Here is a 20,059-nt window from a genome sequence, read left to right on the forward strand (position 1 = left end):
CTAAAAATACAAAAAAAAATTAGCTGGGCATGGTGGTGGGTGCCTGTAGTCCCAGCTACTCAGGAGGCTGAGGCAGGAGAATGGCGTGAACCCAGGAGGTAGAGCTTGCAGTGAACCAAGATCGCGCCACTGCACTCCAGCCTGGGCGAGAGAGCGAGACTCTGTCTCAAAAAAAAAGAAAAGAAAAGAAAAGAGGTTTAGGCTGGGTGTGGTGGCTCATGCCTGTAATCACTACACTTTGGGATGACAAGGCTAGCAGATCACAAGGTCAGGCAATCGAGATCATCCCGTCCAACATGGTGAAACCCTGTCTCTACTAAAAATACAAAACATTAGCTGGGTGTGGTGGCACGTGCCTGTAGTCCTACCTACTCTGGAGGCTGAGGCAGGAGAATCACTTGAACCCAGGAGGCGGAGGTTGCAGTGAGCTGAGATGGCACCATTGCACTGCAGCCTGGACAACAGAGCGAGACTCCATCTCAAGAAAGAAAAGTGGGGCAAGGTTTAATTGACTCACAGGTCCACAGGACATACATGAGGCATGGCTGGGGAGGCCTCAGGAGACTTACAATTATGGCAGAAAGGCAAAGGGGAAGCAAGTAATCTTCACATGGGCAGGAGAGAGAGAACAAAACGGGAGGTGCCACACACTTTTATTTATTTATTTATTTATTTATTTATTTATTTATTTATTTATTTATTTATTTTGAGACTCACTCTGTTGCCGAGGCTGGAGTACAGTGATGTGATCTCAGCTCACTGCATTCTCTGCCTTCCGGGTTCAAGCGATTCTCCTGCCTCAGCCTCCTGAGTAGCTGGGATTATAGGCATGCGCCACCACACCTGGCTAATTTTTGTATTTTTGGTAGAGAAAAGGTTTTACTATGTTGGCCAGGTTGGTCTTGAACCCCTGATCTCAGGCAATCCACCCGCCTTGGTCTCCCAAATGCTGGGATTACAGGAGTGAGCCATGTGCCTAGCCAGTGCCACACACTTTTAAACAACCAGATCTCATGAGAACTCATTTATTATCACAGAATCAGCAAGGGGGAAATCTGCTTCCGTGATCCAGTCACCTCCTGCCAGGTCCCTCCTAACACTGGAAATTACAATTTGACATGAGATTTGGGAGGGGACACAGAGTCAAACCATAGCAAGGAATGAAGTACTGATATATACTACAACATGGATGAACCTTGGAAAAACTGTGCTACGAAACCAGACACAAAAGGCCTCATATTGTATGATTCCATTCATGTGAAATGTCCAGCATAGACAAATCCGTAGAGACAGAAAGTAGATAGTGGTTGCCAGGAGGTGGGGCGAGAGCAGAATGGGGAGAGGCTATTAATGGGTATGGAGTTTCTTTTAGGGTGATGAAAATGTTTTGGAATTAGATAGTGGTGATGGCTGTACAACATTGTAAATATACTATATACTCACTCGGATACTTTAAAGTGGTTACAATGGTGAGTTTTATGTTATGTGAATTTTATTTGCTTGGCTTGTAGACTCATCACACCAATCTCTGCCTCCATCATTGCAAGGCATTCTCCTCTGTGTGTGTGTCTCTGTGTCCTCTCTTCTTCTTTCTTTCTTTTTTTTTTTTGAGATGGAGTCTCACTCTTGTCACCCAGGCTGGAGTGCAGTGGCACGATCTCGGCTCACTGCCACCTCTGCTTCCCGGGTTGAAGCGATTATGCTGCCTCAGCCTCCTGAATAGCTGGGATTACAGAAGCCTGCCACAACGCCTGGCTAATTTTTTGTGTTTTTAGTAGAGACGGGGTTTCACCATGTTGGCCAAGCTGGTCTTGAACTCCTAACCTCAGGTGATCCGCCCACCTTAGCTTCCCAAAGTGCTGGGATTACAGGCATGAACTACCATGCCCAACCTTTTTATATTTTTTTATTTTTATTTTTGTTTGAGATGGAGTTTTGCTCTTGTTGCCCAGGCTGGAGTGCAATGGCACGATCTCGGCTCACCGCAACCTCTGTCTCCCGGGTTCAAGCACTTCTCCTGCCTCAGCCTCCCGAGTAGCTGGGATTACAGGCATGTGTCACCATGCCCGGCTAATTTTGAATTTTTAGTAGAGACAGGGTTTCACCTTGTTGGTCAGGCTGGTCTCGAACTCCTGACCTCGTGATCCGCCCACCTCGGCCTCCCAAAGTGCTGGGATTACAGGCATGACCCACTATGCCTGGTCTATTTTTTGTATTTTTTATAGAAACAGAGTTTGGCTGTGTTTCCCAGGCTGATCTGGAACTCCTGGGCTCAAGCAATCTGCCTGCCTCACCCTCCCAAAGTGCTGGGATTACAGGTGTGAGCCACTGTGCCCAGCCCCCTCCCCTTCCCTCCCCTCTCCTCCCCTCCTCTTCCTTCCCCTCCCCTCCCCTTCCCTTCTTCCTTCCTTCCTTCCTTTCTTTTTCTTTTTCTTTTCTTTTCTTTTTTTTTTTGAGACAGGATCTTGCTATATCACCCAGGCTGGAGTGCAGTGTCATGATCTCAGCTCACTGCAGCCTCTATCTCCTGGACTCAAGTGATCCACCTCAGCCTACCGAGTAGCTGGGACCACAGGCGTGCAGCACCAAGCACAGCTAAGTTTTTTGGGTTTTTAGTAGACACAGGGTTTTTGTCACGTTGCCCAGGCTGGTCTCAAACTCTTGGCCTCGAGCAATCTGCCTGCCTCGGTCAGCCTCCCAAAGTGCTGGAATTACGGCTGTGAGCCACCACGCTTGGCCAATTGCATGTTTTTATATTTTATATAAATATTATACTGGATGTGGTTCAGCAACTCCCCACCCACAGCACTGTGCCTGTGAGGCTCACCAGGTCAGCATGTAGAGTCTGGTTTGTTTAGTTTTGCTGTTCTGTGTTTCTCTTTGATTCTCAACCCAGTGCATCTGCCTTTCTCTGTCATCACTCACTGAAGCTGCCTGGGTCAAGAGTACCAATGACTCCCATATTAGCAAATCCAAGAACACTTATCTTCCTATTGCCGGCATTTGATATTTCTGATCATTCTTCCTTCTGGAACACTTATTGCTGCTTCCAGAATGCTACGTTCTCAGGATTTCCCTGTCTTCTCTTTCTCAGTCTTCCTTGCTGGCCTCTCCCTCAGCCTGGTCCTTGTATGTGGAGTGCCCCAACTCTCTCTGGAGCCCTTTTTTCTTCCTTCCATAATCCTGGGCTTAGATTTAATCGTTATATTTGTATTTGGCTATCTACTGCTGCATAACAAACAATTCCAAACTTAGTAGCTTAAAAATGACAACTTTGTTTTATTTAATTAATTTATTTTTTTTGAGACAGAGTCTTTCTCTGTCGCCCAGGCTGGAGTGCGGTGGCATGATCTTGGCTCACTGCAACCTCCACCTCCTGGGTTTAAGCGATTTTTGTGCCTCAGCCTCCCAAATAGTTGGGATTACAGGCAAGTGCCACCACGCCCAGCTAATTTTTGTATTTTTAGTAGAGACAGGGTTTCACTATGTTGCCCAGGCTGGTCTTGAACTCCTAACCTTGGGTGATCCGCCTGCCTCGGCGTCCCAAAGTGCTAGAATTACAGGTGTGAGCCACTGCACCCAGCCTAAAAACAACCACCATTTTATAATTTCTCATGATCCTCCGGGCTGATGGGAGTTTAGCTGGAAAATTCTTCTGGTCTCACTAGAGGTCTCTCTTGCTGCAGTCAGAAGGCCACTGGAGGGCCGGGCACGGTGGCTCACACCTGTAATCCCAGCACTTTGGGAGGCCGAGGAGGGTGGATCACCTGAGGTCAGGAGTTTGAGACCAGCCTGGCCAGTGAGGCAAAACCCCATCTTTACTAAACATACAAACATTAGCCAGGCGTGGTGGCAGGTGCCTGTAATCCCAGCTACTCAGGAGGCTGAGGCAAGAGAATCGCTTGAACCCGGGAGGTGGAGGTTGCAGTGAGCCGAGATCGCGCCACTGCACTCCAGCCTGACAAAGCGAGACTCAGTCTCAAAAAAAAAAAAAAAAGTCACTGGAGCTAGCTAGGATACCAGCTCACATGTTCTGAGCGCTGGTGGGAACAAAGGGACCACAAGGATGGCTGGGCCTTTCTCTCCACGTCCAGGCCTCTCCCTCCAGGTGGTTTCTGCAGCAGAGTACATGATTTCTCACATGAGAGATGAGTCCCAAAACAAAATAGTAGAAGCTGTCAAGTCTTTTTAAAATTTAGTCCTCGACCTGGTACAGCCTCACTTCTGCTGCATTCCACTGGTTAAGAGCAGTCACAGGCCAGCCCCACATTCAATAAATACCAGGACTCCTGGTTCACTGGGAACCATCTTTGAAAATTAGCTACCACGGTTTATGAGTCTCAGATTCCTAGGATTACTTTCCTAAGTTTCAGACCCAAATATCCAGTGATCTAAGGAATCTCTCTTCTTGGTCATTCCACTCTGCTCTTCAGGCTCCTCCAGCGCCCCAGCCCCTCCTCTTGCTCTACAACTGTTTCCAGCTAAGTGTTAACATCACCTCCATGCAGGAGTTCAAGCCAGAAGCTTAGCAATCATATTTGGATCCTCCCACTCTTTGGTCCCACATTCCTTTTCTTAAAGAACTCTAGACTTACTCCTCTCCATCTCTGTTGCTGATACTCTAATAGCAATCATGGCTAAGATTGGTGAATAGTTTCCATGTGTGTAAACACTTGGGATGCATTCCATTTGGGCTTATCTGCTTATTTTGCAGATGAGGAACCTGAGGCTGGTAGGGATTGGATAATTTGCCCGAAGTCTCACCCTATTCAAGAGTGGGGAGAACTAAGAGGCCTTAGGCTCTGCAGACAGGCAGCCCTGCTTTCAGAGGCTTTGTGGCAAGCCGGTGTCCAGCTGCCACTGAGTGTAGCCAACTGTCATCTCTCAGTTGGCCTTTCCCAGCAGTCTCCCAACTGGCGTTCCTGCCTCCAACCTGGCCCCATCTGATCCATCCTCCATGCTGCAGTCAGAGGTATCTTTCTAGACTACCAAGAGGCTCCTGGTCTTCTCTGCTTAAGCCTTTCAATGGTTTCCCTTGAGATAAAATCTAACTTTTCCCAATACGTAGTTAAGTCCTTCACAAATTGGCCCCTGTCAGCTTGACAGTACAGCGTGGGGCAGTAGCTCTTCATGGCAGCATTTTGGAAATGCGATTGTCCATCTATGACAATGGTAACAACGTGCTATTGGCATTTGATGGTCAGTGCTCAGGGATACTGGAGTGCTATAATACAAGGGACACCCAACCAAGAATTATCCTTGGTTTCCACAAAACTCTCTTTTTTTTTTTTCCAAGAGTCTTGCTCTGTCACCCAGGCTGGAGTGCAGTGGCACAATCTTAGCTCACTGCAAGCTCTGCCTCCCGGGTTCAAGTGATTCTCCTGCCTCAGCCTGCCGAGTAGCTTGAATTATAGGTGCCCGCCACCACGTCTGGCTAATTTTTGTATTTTGTATTTTTGTTTTTGGAGACAGAGTCTCCAAAAACACAGACGTGCCTAGCCCTGTATCTTTTTAATGTATATATTTTTTGATATGGAGTCTCACTCTTTTGCCCAGGCTGGAGTGCAGTGGCACAATCTTGGCTCACTGCAACCTCTGCCTCATGGGTTCAAACCATTCTTCTGCCCCAACCTCTGGAGTACCTGGAATTACAGGCACCTGCCATCATGCCCAGCTAATTTTCATATTTTTAGTAGAGACGGGGTTTTACCACATTGGCCAGGCTGGTCTGGAACTCCTGGTTACAAGTGATCCACCCACCTCAGCCTCCCAAAGTGCTGGAGTTACAGGCGTGAGTTGGCCCCATCTTTATGGAGGGGGAATCTCCTATTAAATTCCCCTCTGAAGACTGGGTGTGGTGGGTCACGCCTTTAATCCCAGTACTTTGGGAGGCCAAGGTGGGCGGATCACGAGGTCAAGAGATACAGACCATCCTGGTCAACATGGTGAAACCCCGTCTCTACTAAAAATACGAAAAATTAGCTGGGCGTGGTGGCATGCGCCTATAGTCCCAACAGCTTGGGAGGCTGAGGCAGGAGAATCGCTTGAACCCCAGGAGGAGGAGGTTGCAGTGAGCCGAGACTGCATCACTGTACTCCAGCCCGGCAACAGAGTGAGACTCTGTCTCAACATAAAATAAAATAAAAAATAAATTAAAAATTCCCCTCTGAAGAGGTTTTGGGGTGTTTCCCTTTCCCATGAGACAATGACAAAAGTTCAGGTTCACCAGGTTAGTCAAGTGCCCTCGGAGTAAAAGTGTTCCACGGACCTCTGTCTGCATCCCCTGCCTTAACTTATTTTATTTTGCCCTGAAAATTCCTTACTTTTTCAGCAGCTCATCAAAGCATTTAAAATTTTTTAAAAATTAGGGTGGATATGGTGGCTCATGCCTGTAATCCCAACACTTTGGGAGGCCGAGGCAGGCAGATCACCTGAGGTCGGGAGTTGGAGACCAGCCTGACCAACATGGAAAAACATCTCTACTAAAAAAACACAAAATTAGCTGGGCATGGTGGCATATGCCTGTAATCCCAGCTACTTGGGAGGCTGAGGCAGAATTGCTTGACCCCGGGAGGTGGAGGTTGTGGTGAGCCAAGGTGACGCCATTGCACTCCTGCCTGGGCGACACAACCAGACTCCATTTCAAAAACAAAAAAAGAAAAAAATTAGGCCGTGGGCGGTGGCTCATGCTTGTAATCCTAGCACTTTGGGAGGCCGAGGCGGGCAGATCACGAGGTCAGGAGATCGAGACCATCCTAGCTAACATGGAGAAACCCTATCTCTACTAAAAATACAAAAAATTAGCCGGGCATGGTGGCGCATGCCTGTAGTCCCAGCTACTCGGGAGGCTGAGGCAAGAGAATCGCTTGAACCCAGGAGGTGGAGGTTGCAGTGAGCCGAGATTCTGCCACCACACTCTAGCCTGGGTGAGAGAACGAAACTCCATCTAAAATAAAAAATAAAAAATAAAATAATAACAATTTTTATTTGGGATTTTTAGTTGTTTTTTGGGGAGACAGAGTCTTCCAGGTACTTGGCCTGGCAAAGGAAGGCATAAACATGAAATACCTTTGCACGTATTTAGTATGACTTTTTTCCAAGAATGCAACTACTATGTAAATTGTTTTGTATTGTTCAGAACTTTATCAAAAGTTGTTTACTATTTTGGAAAATAGTAACACTAATGGCGATGCTGTTCTATACAACACCCTTAGGTAAGTCTGCATTTATCTCTACCACATTCTTAGTGATTCTAGGTATGGGTGCAAGTATCTGACTACTTTATCTTCCAGTGTAATGGTGCCTGGGTGTTTGCATATTGAATCGCCATCCTTCTATTTGTCTTTTTTTTTTTTTTCTTTTGAGACGGAGTTTCAATCTTGTTGCCCAGGCTGGAGTGCAATAGCACACTCATACACTCTCAGCTCACTGCAACCTCTGCTTCCCGGGTTCAAGAGTTTCTCCTGCCTCTGCCTCCCGAGTAGCTGGGATTAAAGGTGCCCGCCACCATGCCTGGCTAATTCTTTGTATTTTTAGTAGAAATGAGATTTCACCATGTTGGCCAGGCTGGTCTCAAACTCCTAACCTCAGGTAATCCACCTGCCTCTGCCTCCCAAAGTGCCGGGATTACAAATGTGAGCCACCGTGCCTGGCCTAGTTGTCTTTTTTATAATCAAGACATCATATTGATTTGTTTTTTGAAATCATGTGTCCAGGCAGGTTATATTATCTGTTAATTTTACTCTGGGATATTAGTGTTGCAAAATATTTGTTATAAGAAAGGAACATTGAGGCTGGGTTTGGTGGCTTGCACATGTAATCCCAGCACTCTGGGAGGCTAAGGCAGGAGGATCACTTGAACCTAGGCATTCCAGACCAGCCTGGGTAACAAAGTGAGACCTCGTCTCTACTAAAAACAAACAAAAAAATTTAGCTGAGCATGGTGGTGTGGGCCTGTAGTCACAGCTGTTTGGGAAGCTGTGGCAAGAGGATTGCTTGAACCTAGGAGCTCCAGGTTGCAGCTACCTACGATCGTGCCACTGTATTCCAGCCTAGGTGACAGAGCAAGACCGTCTCAGGAAAAAAAAAAGAAAGTGACATTGGATCTGTTAGGGTGCAGTCACTGGCAAGGACATTAAGAACACAGACTCAGCCAGGCATGGTGACTCATGCCTGTAATCCCAGCCCTTTGGGGAGGCTGAGGCAGGCGGATCACGAGATCAGGAGTTCGATACCAGCCTGGCTAACAGTGAAACCATTTCTAAAAAAATGCAAAACTTAGCCAAGTGTGGTGGCGCACGCCTGTAGTCCCAGCTACTCAGGAGGCTGAGGCAGGAGAATTGCTTGAACCCAGGAGGTGGAGGTTGCAGTGAGCTGAGGTCGCGCCATTGCACTCAAGCCTTGGTGACAGAGTGAGATTCCATCTCAAAAAATAAAAAAGAAAAAAAGAACACAGGCTCAGCTCAGCGGGGTGCAGTGGCTCACGCCTGTAATCCCAGCACTTTGGGAGTCCGAGGCGGGTGGATCACAAGGTCAGGAGTTCCAGAGCAGCCTGGCCAAAATAGTGAAACCCCGTCTTTACTAAAAAATACAAAAATTAGCCAGGTGTGGTGGAGCACCCCTGTAATTCCAGGTACTCAGGAGGCTGGGGCAGGAGAATTGCTTGAACCCAGGAGGCGGAGCTTGCAGTGAACTGAGATCATTCCACTGCTCTCTAGCCTGGGCGACAGAGCAAGATGTGTCTCAAAAAAAAAAAAAAAAAAAAAGGGCCGGGCGCAGTGGCACATGCCTCTAAAATTCCAGCACTTTGGGAGACCGAGGCTGGCGGATCACCCGAGGTCGGGAGTTCAAGACCAGCCTGACCAACATGGAGAAACCCTGTCTCTACTAAAAATACAAAATTAGCTGGGCATGGTGGCGCATGCCTGTAATCCCAGCTACTTGGGAGGCTGAGGCAGGAGAATAGTTTGAACCCAGGAGGCAGAGGTTGTGGTGAGCCGAGATCGTGCCATTGCACTCCAGCCTGGGCAACAAGAGTGAAACTTCGTCTCAAAAAAATAAAAAATAAAAAATAAAAGGGCCGGTGCGGTGCCTCACACCTGTAATCTCAGCACTTTAGGAGGCCGAGGCAGGTGGATCGCTTGAAGTCAGGAATTCAAGACCAGCCTGGCAAATATGATGAAACCCCATTTCTACTAAAAATACAAAAATTAGCCGGGCGTGCTGGCGTGTGCCTGCAATCCCAGCTACTCAGGAGGCTGAGGCAGAAGAATTGCTTGAACCCAGGAGGCAGAGGTTGCAGTGAGCCGAGATTGTGCCATTGCACTTCAGCCTGGGCAACAGAGCAAGACTCTGTCTCAAACAAACAAACAAACAAATAAACAAAAAACACAGACCCTGGAGATACTTTTACTTTTGCTACTTACAGGTATGTGACTTTGAGCAAGATGGTTAACCTTGCTGTGTCTGTTTCTTCATCTGTAAAATGGGCTTCAAAATACCTGCCTCAGAAAGTTACTGTGAGGATTAAATGAGTTATGTGAGGTTTGGACAGGGCCTGGCAGATGGTAAGTGTTACTAAATGTCAAACCTACGATGACTTCTGTAACCTAATTTCTTGCCTCCCCTAGAAGTTCTTTTTTTTTTTTTTTTTGAGACGGAGTCTCACTGTGTCGCCCAGGCTGGAGTGCAGTGGCCAGATCTCAGCTCACTGCAAGCTCCGCCTCCCGGGTTTATGCCATTCTCCTGCCTCAGCCTCCTGAGTAGCTGGGACTACAGGCGCCCACCACCTCGCCCGGCTAGTTTTTTGAATTTTTTTTAGCAGAGACGGGGTTTCACCGTGTTAGCCAGGATGGTCTCGATCTCCTGACCTTGTGATCCGCCTGTCTCGGCCTCCCAGAGTGCTGGGATTACAGGCTTGAGCCACCGCGCCCGGCCCAGAAGTTCTAACTCTAACCTTATCAACATGCTTTATGGGCCAGGTGAGGTAGCACACGCCTGTAATTCCAGCACTTTGGGAGGCCCAAGTAGGAGGATCACTTGAGGCCATGAGTTCCAGACCACCTGGGCGACAAAGGGAGATGCTGTGTCTTTGAAAATAAAACAATTGGCCAGGGGCAGTGGCTCACGCCTGTAATTCCAGCACTTTGGGAGACCGGAGGCGGGTGGATCATGAGGTCAGGAGATCAAGACCATCCTGGCTAACATGGTGAAACCCCATCTCTACTAAAAATACAAAAAATTAGCCAGGTATGGTGGTGGGCGTTTCTAGGCCCAGTTACTCAGGAGGCTGAGGCAGGAGAATGGCGTGAACCTGGAAGGCAGAGCTTGCAGTGAGCTGATATTGCGCCACTGCACTCCAGCCTGGGTGACAGAGCAAGACTCCGTCTCAAGAAAAACAAAAAGAAAAAAAAAATTAAAAATTAGCTGCGCGTGGCCACCAGTGCCTGCAGTCCTAAATAGGAGGCTGAGGCAGAAGGATCACTTAAGCCCAGAAGTTCAAGACTACAGGCTGGGCGCGGTGGCTCATGCCTATAATCCCAGCACTTTGGGAGGCCAAGGTGGGTGGATCATCTGAGATGAAGAGTTTGAGACCAGCCTGGCCAAGTTGGTGAAACCCCATCTCTATTAAGAATACAAAAATTAGGGCTGGGCGCAGTGGCTCATGCCTGTAATCCCAGCACTTTGGAAGGCCGAGGCAGGTGGATCACCTGAGGTCTGGAGTTTGAGACCAGCCTGGCCAACGTGGTGAAACCTCATCTCTACTAAAAATACAAAAAATTAGCTGGGCGTGTTCGCGAGCACCTGTAATCCCAGCCACTCAGGAGGCTGAGGCAGGAGGATTGCTTGAACCTGGGAAGTGAGCTGAGATTGCGCCATTGCACTCCAGCCTGAGCAACAAGAGTGAAACTCTGTCTCAAAACAACAACAACAACAACGAAAACCAAAAATTAGACAGGCGTGGTGGTGGGTGCCTGTAGTCCCAGCTACTCGGGAGGCTGAGGAAGGAGAATGGCGTGAACCCAGGAGATGGAGGTTGCAATGAGCTGAGATCGCACCACTGCACTCCAGCCTGAGCAATGGAATGAGACTCATTCTCAAAAAAAAGAAAAAATAAAAAGACTGCAGTGAGCCATTACTGTGCCACGGCACTGCAGCCTGTCTCTAAAAGACCCCGTCTCTTAAAAAAAAAAAAAAAAAAAGTGAGTTATTGGAATGTCCCATGATTATTCTTGCTTTGCACAACCTCTCCCTACAATGCTTTTCCCTCACTTCTTCCCTGGTCAATTCCTACCTGTCCCTCAAGTCTCACTTAGAATTTGGGTATGGCCTCACTTAGTTACTTTTTGTTTTCTTCCTTGAGACAGAGTTTCACTCTATTGCTCAGCCTGGACTGTAGTGGCACAATCATGGTTCAGCCCAGCCTTGATCTCCCGGGCTTAAGTGATCCTGCCACAGCAGCCTCCCAAGTAACTGGAACTACAGGCTCACGCCACCGGGCCCAGCTAAATTTTTTTTTTTTTTTTGAGACAGAGTCTCACTCTTGTTGCCCACGCTGGAGTACAATGGCGTAATCTTGGCTCACCACAACCTCCACCTCCTGGGTTCAAGTGATTCTCCTGCCTCAGCCTCCCAAGTAGCTGGGATTACAGGCATGCGCCAACACACCTGGCTAATTTTGTATTTTTAGCAGAGACGGGGTTTCATCATGTTGGTCAGGCTAGTCTCGAACTCCCGACCTCACGTGATCCGCCCGCCTCGGCCTCGCAAAGTCCTGGGATTACAGGCATGAGCCACCATGCCCGGCCATATCCGGGTAATTTTTGTAGTAATAAGGTTTCACCGTGTTTCCCAGGCTGGTCTTGAACTTCTGGGCTCAAGTGATCCACCCCCCCCAGTCAGCCTCCCAAAGTGCTGGGATTACAGGCATGAGCCACTGTACTTGGGCCACTTAGTTACTTTTTTCCTGAAGCCTATATCACTATCTCCCCAAGTCTGGGTGAGATGTCCCTATATTCATCCCAGTGGCTGCCCTTGTCATACAGTGTAAGTGTTATAGAGCATGGGAGTTTACATTAACTACAGTGGGCAGTGAATGCCCTCTGAGGAAGAAGCATTTGCAGTAAGGCTTGAAAAATGAGGAAGTGGCAGAGGATAGCTAGTACAAAGTCCCTGAAGTGGGAACTGCTGAATGAGGTACATTGCAGTGAGTGAGGAGGGGACAGGCAGGGGACGAGGTTGAAGAGCTGGGAGGCTCTGGTAAGGTGTTTAGACGCATCATCTCCCTGGCTCCATCGCCCCATGGCCATGCAGGATGTAGACAGCTGAAAATCTTTACCCTGTGTCCCTGATCCCTATGCCTGCAATGTGTTCCCTGCCTTCTCTGATTAATAATAAAATTCCATTCATCCTTCAAGGCCTAGGTCGAAACCATTTACGAAACCTTCTTCCATTCTTTAGCAGGAATTAATTGCTCCCTTGTCTGAAGTCCCACAGCACTAATCACATGCTGACTTGTATCTCAGCTAGCTGTTTATGCCAGTCTGCCCACCAACGTAGAGAGTTCCCTGAAGGCAAAGGCTCTTAGTCACCTCTGTAGCCATCTCCTGGTGTTTAGCAGGTACTCAATGTGACATTTACTTGACTAGTGGGTGGTGCCTAGTACTACTCATGGCAGAATAGAAGGAAAACAAAAATAGTAACAATTCATGCTCTATCACGTTTCCCCATTCATTACCTGATTTCAGCCTTCCAACAACTTTATGAGACTATTGGACCCATTTTACAGATAGGGTAGCTGAGGCCCAATGGCACACAGCTTGTAAGTAATGGGGACTAAGTCTCAAACTTGTCCCCTTACTTCGGATTCTGTGCTAGGAATGGAATTAAACCAAAGAGTATTTTGAAGCTATAATGGAAAGCGCTTTTCTGGGTGGACTAGGGAGAGATCCTTAGTCAGCTGTCAGGGGTTAACAGCAGCTCCATCAAGGAGGGCACAGGATTTCTCTCTCTGGCCCAAGCAGCTGGAGGAGTCCACAGCATCATCCTACAGCCCTGGAAGCTGGAGGAAACCCCAGCCCGAGAAAGAAGAGACTGGTGTTCAGGTCAGGTGGGTAAGATGACGTAAATGATAACTTGTGAGCAGAGGCCTGCCTCTGTTGCTATGACAACCGGAGCTTGACTACTTGGCCTTTGCAAGGTTGGCTGAGGCGGGTTCTTCGTTAATTCGAGATTAAGGAAGGATATTTAGCGGGGAGAGTGTGTGTGTGTGTGCGGCAGATTAAAGACGAAAGGAGTGTATTCAACAATGACTGTTTAGCTCAGTGTTCTCCACCTTGGCAACACGTTACAATCACCTGCCACAATTTCCTGATGCCTAGGGTGCACCCCAGAATTAAATTAGAATTTCCAGGAGTGGGAACCAGGTATCATAGTTATTTAAATCTGGCCAGGTGATTCCAATTGCAGCTAAAGTTGCAAACCCAGGTTTTAACTCGTAAGCGGCATTCTTGTGACCTTCCCAAGATGGCGGGCACTCAACCGCTTCCGCCTTTACGTGACCGGCAGGGGGCGGGCTTCCCAGGGGCGCATGCGTCCCGCGTCTCTTCGCTCCCTGCTCCTTCCTCCTTTTTCCCCCGCCTCCATTTTGTTCGCGGACGCTGGGGACGGTGGGAGCAGATCCATTTCCGGGTTGGCAAAAGGGGCGGCGGCGGCGGCGAGAAAGAGAGCTTGCCGGGGGGCGAGCAGGACAGGACGAAGCCGGAGCGTAGGCGGCGGAGGATTCACTCCCAGAGCAGCTGTGGCCAGGTCGGAAAGAGGCAGGGGCGGCTGGGTCAGTCGCTGAAATGACCTGCGGACCTGAGTGGGAGGAAAGCCGGGGGGAGGGGGACTCGGGGCGGGGCTTGAGAAGAGAGGGGCATTAGAGGAGGGGCCGGAGGGAGAGAGGGGTCTTGGGGGCGGGGCCTGAGGGGCGGGGGGCCTGGGGACTGAATCGGAAGAACCTGGAGGAGAGAGGGCGTGGGGAATCTGGGGAGGAGTGGTCGGGTATTGGTATGGGGCGAGCGCGGACTGGGAAAATGGGGAGGAAGGTTTTTGAGAGACAGGTAATAAGGGCTCCTGAAGGATTGGGTGAGATAAGGCGGCAGCTCAGGGTGAGGAACGAGGTAATCGTGCGCAAAGAGGGAGACGGGAACGGAGGACCTGTTGGGAACAGCTGATTAGCAGGATGCTGTGAGTGAGGAGTCCAGTGTGACATTTTGGGGATTGAGTTAAGTGAAAGCTAGCGTTTGGGAAGAGGACTCGGGAAACTGCTTACACTAGAGGGAATCTTGAGAGCGTTCGTTGAAAAGGAATCAGAATCGAGTTAAAGGTTGTATTGAGAATGTTGAGAAGCGCATTGGAACGTCTGGAGTTGAGGGTTCATGTTGAAGTGGTGTGAAGTGAGGGAAGATGGAATTTTTTTTTTTTTTTTTAAAGGTGGGGTCTGGCTATGTTGCTCACACTGGTCGTCTTGAACTCCTGGGCTCGAGCGATCTTCCCGCCTTGGCCTCCCAGAGTGCTGGCATTACAGGTGTGAGCCACTGTCCTCGGCCAAGATGGAAATCTTAAAGTGTTCAGCATGAGTGTGTATGGTCGAGTTTTTGATCAGGAAGGAAAGTTCTTAAAGATAACATTGGGGCAAGGAACTGGTATGTGATGGAATTTTTTTTTTTTTTTTTCTTTTAAGAGACGTGATCTCACTCTGTCGGCCAGGCTGGAGTGCACTGTGGCATGATCATGGCTTCTTGAAGCCTTGACCTCCCGGGCTGAAAGTGATCCTCCCACCTCAGCCTCTCCAATAGCTGGGACCATAGGTGTGGCCACTACTCCTGCCTAATATTCGTGTGTGTGTGTGTGTGTGTGTGTGTGTGTGTTTTATTGTTGTTGTTGGAGACAGAGTCTTGCTCTGTTGTCCAGACTGGTCTGGAATTCCTGGGCTCAAGTGATCCTCCTGCCTTGGCCTCCCAAAGTGCTGGGATTACAGGTATGAGCCACTGTGCCTGGCCCAGAATTCGTTGTGTTTTTTTTTTTTGTTTTTTTGGTTTTTTTTTGAGACAGAGTCTTGCTCAGTTGCCCAGGCTGGAGTGCAGTGGTGCTATCTCAGCTCACTGCAAGCTCTGCCTCTCGGGTTCACGCCCATTCTTCTACCTCAGCCTCCCGAGTAGCTGGGACTACAGGCGCCTACCACCACACCTGGCTAATTTTTTTTTCGTATTTTTGGTAGGGACGGGGTTTCACCGTGTTAGCCAGGCTGGTCTCTATCTCCTGACCTCGTGATCCGCCCACCTCGGCCTCCCAAAGTGCTGAGATTACAGGCATGAGCCACCACGCTCAGCCAGAATTCATATTTTTTAAAGGACTTGAATAATCTGTTACTGCTTTGGGCTCTCCCAGAGTCCCCATCCTTTTTCATGCTGTTATTTTTGCCTTACAGTTTTGGTTTTTGACTGTCTTACTGAATGTTTTTGGCTATTCTGTTCTCCTTTTACAAATCAGAAGAGAACTTCAGGGAGTAAGGACAGTTTTAGCCTACCTATGGATTTAGTAAGTAACTTCAAGGCAAATTATTAAACTCTCATTTTTTTCCCCTTTGAAATATAGGTCTCATCTGTCCCTGCCTCTACAAGTTTGTGTTAACACATGGGATCTTTAAAGTGGTTGCATAGAAGTGATGTCTGAAAACGAGACTACGATATTGACATTTAGAAGACACACAATGGTGCACCTGTCTGTAGTCCCAGCTGCTTGGGAGGCTGAGGCAGGAGGACTGCTTGAGCCTAAGAGTTCAAGACCACTCTGGGCAACATAGCAAGACCCCGTCTCTCTCTCTCTCTCTGTTTTTTTTTTTAAGATAGAGTCTCCCTCTCTTGCCCAGGCTGGAGTGCAGTGGTGTGATTTCAGCTCACTGCAACCTCCGCCTCCCAGGTTCAAGCGATTCTTCTGCCTCAACCACCTGAGTAGCTGGGATTACAGGCATGCGCCGCCACGCCCAGCTAATTTTTATATTTTTAGTAGAGACAGGGTTTCACCAGATTGGCCTGGCTGGTCTCGAACTCCTGACTTTGTGATCCGTCCACCTCGGCCTCCTAAAGTACTGGGATAACAGGCGTGAGCCGCCGTACCTGGCCAACCTGTCTCTTAAAGAAAAACAAGACCAGGCGTGCTGGCTCATGCCGATAATCCCAGCACTTTGGGTGGCCAAGACGGTGGATCACCTGAGGTCAGGAGTTCGAGACCAGCCTGACCAACATGGTGAAACCCGGTCTCTACTAAAATACAAAAATTGGCTGAGCATGGTGGTGGGCCCCTGTAATCTCAGCTACTCGGGAGGCTGAGGCAGGGAATTGCTTGAACCTGGGGAGGTGGAGTCTGCAGTGAGCTGAGATCGTGCCACCGCACTCCAGCCTGGGCAACAAGAACAAAACTCCACCTCAACAACAGCAAAGACAAAAAAAGGAAACATGACTTTCTTCCTCTCAGCCTTGCTGCTGCTGCTGTGTGTGTGTGTCTCTCTGCGTGTCTGCATACCAGCCTGGGAAGAACTGGTTTTGATTTGATGCATGTTCAGTTTTTTTTTTTTTTGAGACAGAGTTTCACTCCTGTTGCCCAGGCTGGAGTGGAATGGCACAATCTTGGCTCACTGCAACCTCCGCCTCCCGGATTCAAGCGATTCCCCTGCCTCAGTCCCCCAAGTAACTGGGACTATAGCCATGCACCCCCATGCCTGGCTAATTTTTTGTATTTTAGTAGAGATGGGGTTTTACTACCTTGGTCAGGCTGGTCTTGAACTCCTAACTTCAGGTGATCTACCCGCCTCGGCCTCCCAAAGCGTTGGGATTACAGGCATGAGCCACCACATCTGGCTGCGTGTTCAGTTTTTAAATTCTTACTAGTGTCAACTTTTAAAAGTAAAAATTTCATATTGTGTTACATTGTATTGGTTGCCATCAAGATGAAGATAGGGAAGTTAAGAGTTGGGGAAGGTGGAGATGAATGAAGTCAGTTGATGGAGACTAGTAGAATGCACTGTTTTTATTTATTTATTTTGAGACAGAGTCTCGCTATATTGCCCAGGCTGGAGTGCAGCGGCGCAATCTTGGCTCACTGCAGCCTTCGTCTCCTGGGTTCAAGCAATTCTCCTGGGTCAGCCTCCCAAGTAGGTGGGATTACAGGCATGCGCCACTGGGCCCGGCTAATTTTTGTATTTTTAGTAGAGACGGGGTTTTGCCACGTTGGCCAGGCGGGTCATTTACTAATTCCACCTTACACTTGATACTAGAGTAGTGTTTACCCTAGCTGGTACTGATAAGTTATGTGATAGCACCAAGGTGAAATGCAGGGGAGGTGTGAACATTGGAGTTTTCAGATTTTACTGATGGCTTTTATGAAGGGAAGAGACTCTAGACTCACTAGGTGTTTTTAGAAAAAAAAAAAAAAAAAAAGGCAAGAGACAGAAGTCTTGTTCTGTTGAAGAGAAAATTATTAAATGTTCTTTACTTGGGCTCTCTGATTGGGAGAGTGACCTGGTATGCTTTAGTCTGTTTTCCTGCTCTGAAATAACAGCAGAATTCATGGCTCTTGGTTTAGGCAGCTTCAGCAAACGTAGTCTTTTTACAACCCCAGGAAGAGCTACAGGCTACAAAATATATGCACTTATTTGGGAATAAAAACCTGCTTAATATTATGCTATTTCAACCTACAGTGTACCTTTTTTTTTTTTTTGAGACGGTTTCACTCGTGTTGCCCAGGCTGTAGTGCAGTGGCATAATCTCGACTCGCCACAACCTCCGCCTCCTGGGTTCAAGCAAGTCCTCCTGCCTCAGCCTCCCGAGTAATTGGGATTACAGGCACGTGCCACCACGTCCGGCTAATTTTGTATTTTTAATAGAGACAGGGTTTCACTGTTGGCCAGGATGGTCTCGAACTCCCAACCTCAGATGATCCGCCTGCCTCGGCCTCCCGAAGTGTTGGGATTACAGGTGTGATTTTACCGCACCCGGCCCTGGGATTACAGGTGTGATCTTACTGCACCCGGCCCGGGTTTGTTTTTTAAGGGGATTTTGAGGTAACTTATGGAGGCTTAGTGCTCCTGGGCAGACTTTTGGTGCAGCCTGCTTCTTTTTTTTTTTTTTTTTTTTTGAGATGGAATCTCGCTTTGTCCCCTAGGCTGGAGTGCAGTGGCGTCATCTCGGCTTGCTGCAAGCTCCGCCTCCCGGGTTCACGCCATTTTCCTGCCTCAGCCTCCCGAGTAGCTAGGACTACAGGTGCCTGCCACCTCGCCCGGCTAGCTTTTTGTATTTTTTTTTAGTAGAGACGGGGTTTCACCGTGTTAGCCAGGATAGTCTCGATCTCCTGACCTTACGATCCACTGGCCTCGGCCTCACAAAGTGCTGGGATTACAAGCATGAGCCACCACGCCCAGCCCAGCCTGCTTCTGTAATGTAATGAGTTCCCATTTTTCCTATCCTGTCACAGTTTTCCATTGCTCTGCTTGAGCCAGTGCTATGTGGAAAATGGCAAATTACATACTTTTTTCTCCCCTTTTAGTCTCTGGTGGACATCTTGTCTGTGTCACAGTTTGATACTGCCAAATTGAAAGGATTCTTCATTGCTTCAAATGGGGAGGGTGACAGAAGCTGAGCTGTTTCCTGGGTCAGAGAATGGACTCTGTCAAAGCAAAGAATAGTTGTAGAGACACAAACTGGGCCCTTGAAGCTATGACTAACATTTTGGCAACATGCATCCCTTTGCCAAATAACTTCTTTTCTTCTTGAGTGTGATTGTTGATCTCCTTCTCAAAGTAGGCTCTTGTTGCTACTGTTCTTCACACAACTCCCAAGCAAAAGTTGGCATAGTTCCGGTTGACTGACTGTGTCTTGAGGGATATGCCCTGGATTAGAGTGGATGGGGCGTTCCATGTAAAAATGAGGTTCATTGGCAGATCCTGAGAGCTGCTCTGCAAAGAAATAGAGGCAGTGCTCTTTACTGAATGTTCTTGCAGTCCTTTATCTTTCTTCTAAATTCAAGCCTGTTTCTTATTCATCGAGTGATTAAATGCGGAATCATTGCCTTTGCCTAGCTTCGTGGGCATGGTGGAAGACAGTATTTCCAACTGTTTTTTTTCTTGTCTCATTTTCAAGCCATTGAGCCTGAGGAACTACAGGCTAAATTTATGAGCATTTCTTCATATTATCTATGGAGGGCTACTAAAAAAAGTGCTGAATAGACCTTTATGGGGAACAACAATGTTAATAGGAAAAGAAGGTGATGTGTTTGCTAATGTACTATGTCAGTCTTAACTCTCTTAAAATGTTGGCTTAGTTTGGCTTAAGAGCCTGCGGAAGTATGTAAGTTATCAAATAGGAGAGCCAGGAATTGGTTTCTTGCCATTTAGGCTTGGTAAAGTTAGAGCAATTTGGAATGGCTGTCCAATAATGTGTTCTACTTAGTAAATACTCTCTTGTTTTTTAGGGAATAGTTAGCTAAAGGTAGGGTTATCTCCAATATGTTTTGGGATGGATTGTGAAGATCATTCCGTTTTTATTTTGAGACAGGATCTCTCTCTGTTACCCAGGCTAGAGTGCAGCGGTACGATCTGTAGCCTTGACCTCCCCAGACTTAGGCTCAAGTATTCTTCCTACTTCAGCCTCTTGTATAGCTGGGACTGCAGGCGCACGCCACCATGCCTTGCTAATTTTTATTTTTTGTAGAGATGGGGTTTTGCCATGTTGCCCAGCCTGGTCTTGAACTTCTGGACTCAAGCAATTTGCCAGCCTTCTCGGCCTCCCAAAGTGCTGGGGTTATAGGTGTGAGCCACTGGGCTCAGCCATTATAATTGATTTTCAAAAAAATTTTAGTTTCTTAAGTTTCATGTGTTCAAATTTAGTGCCATTTGGATTTTGAGGCCCCTCAGTGGAAATAATTTGTTTTTAGCAAGTAATTATGATATTTCTAAAGTACAAATTCACTGACCTAATTTCTTTGCTTCTGGAAATGCTGAATCGAATAATCCTTTTTTTTT

At 47.8% G+C, this 20,059-nt stretch overlaps 1 protein-coding gene across 3 annotated transcripts in view; it reads left to right on the plus strand.

Annotated features, from left to right (window-relative positions):
• The first annotated feature begins 13,631 nt into the window (after window positions 1-13,631).
• WIPF2 (WAS/WASL interacting protein family member 2) overlaps window positions 13,632-20,059 on the plus strand; it is a 65,927-nt gene continuing 59,499 nt past the window's right edge. For all 3 annotated transcript variants that reach the window (XR_002729986.2, XR_002729987.2, XM_023204226.2), the window contains exon 1: window positions 13,632-13,806. The gene's annotated coding sequence lies outside the window, so the exon portion shown is untranslated. The remainder of the gene's footprint in view (window positions 13,807-20,059) is intronic.

The sequence above is a fragment of the Piliocolobus tephrosceles genome, chromosome 16 (assembly GCF_002776525.5).
Source record: "Piliocolobus tephrosceles isolate RC106 chromosome 16, ASM277652v3, whole genome shotgun sequence".
Classification (NCBI taxonomy): Eukaryota; Metazoa; Chordata; class Mammalia; order Primates; family Cercopithecidae; genus Piliocolobus; species Piliocolobus tephrosceles.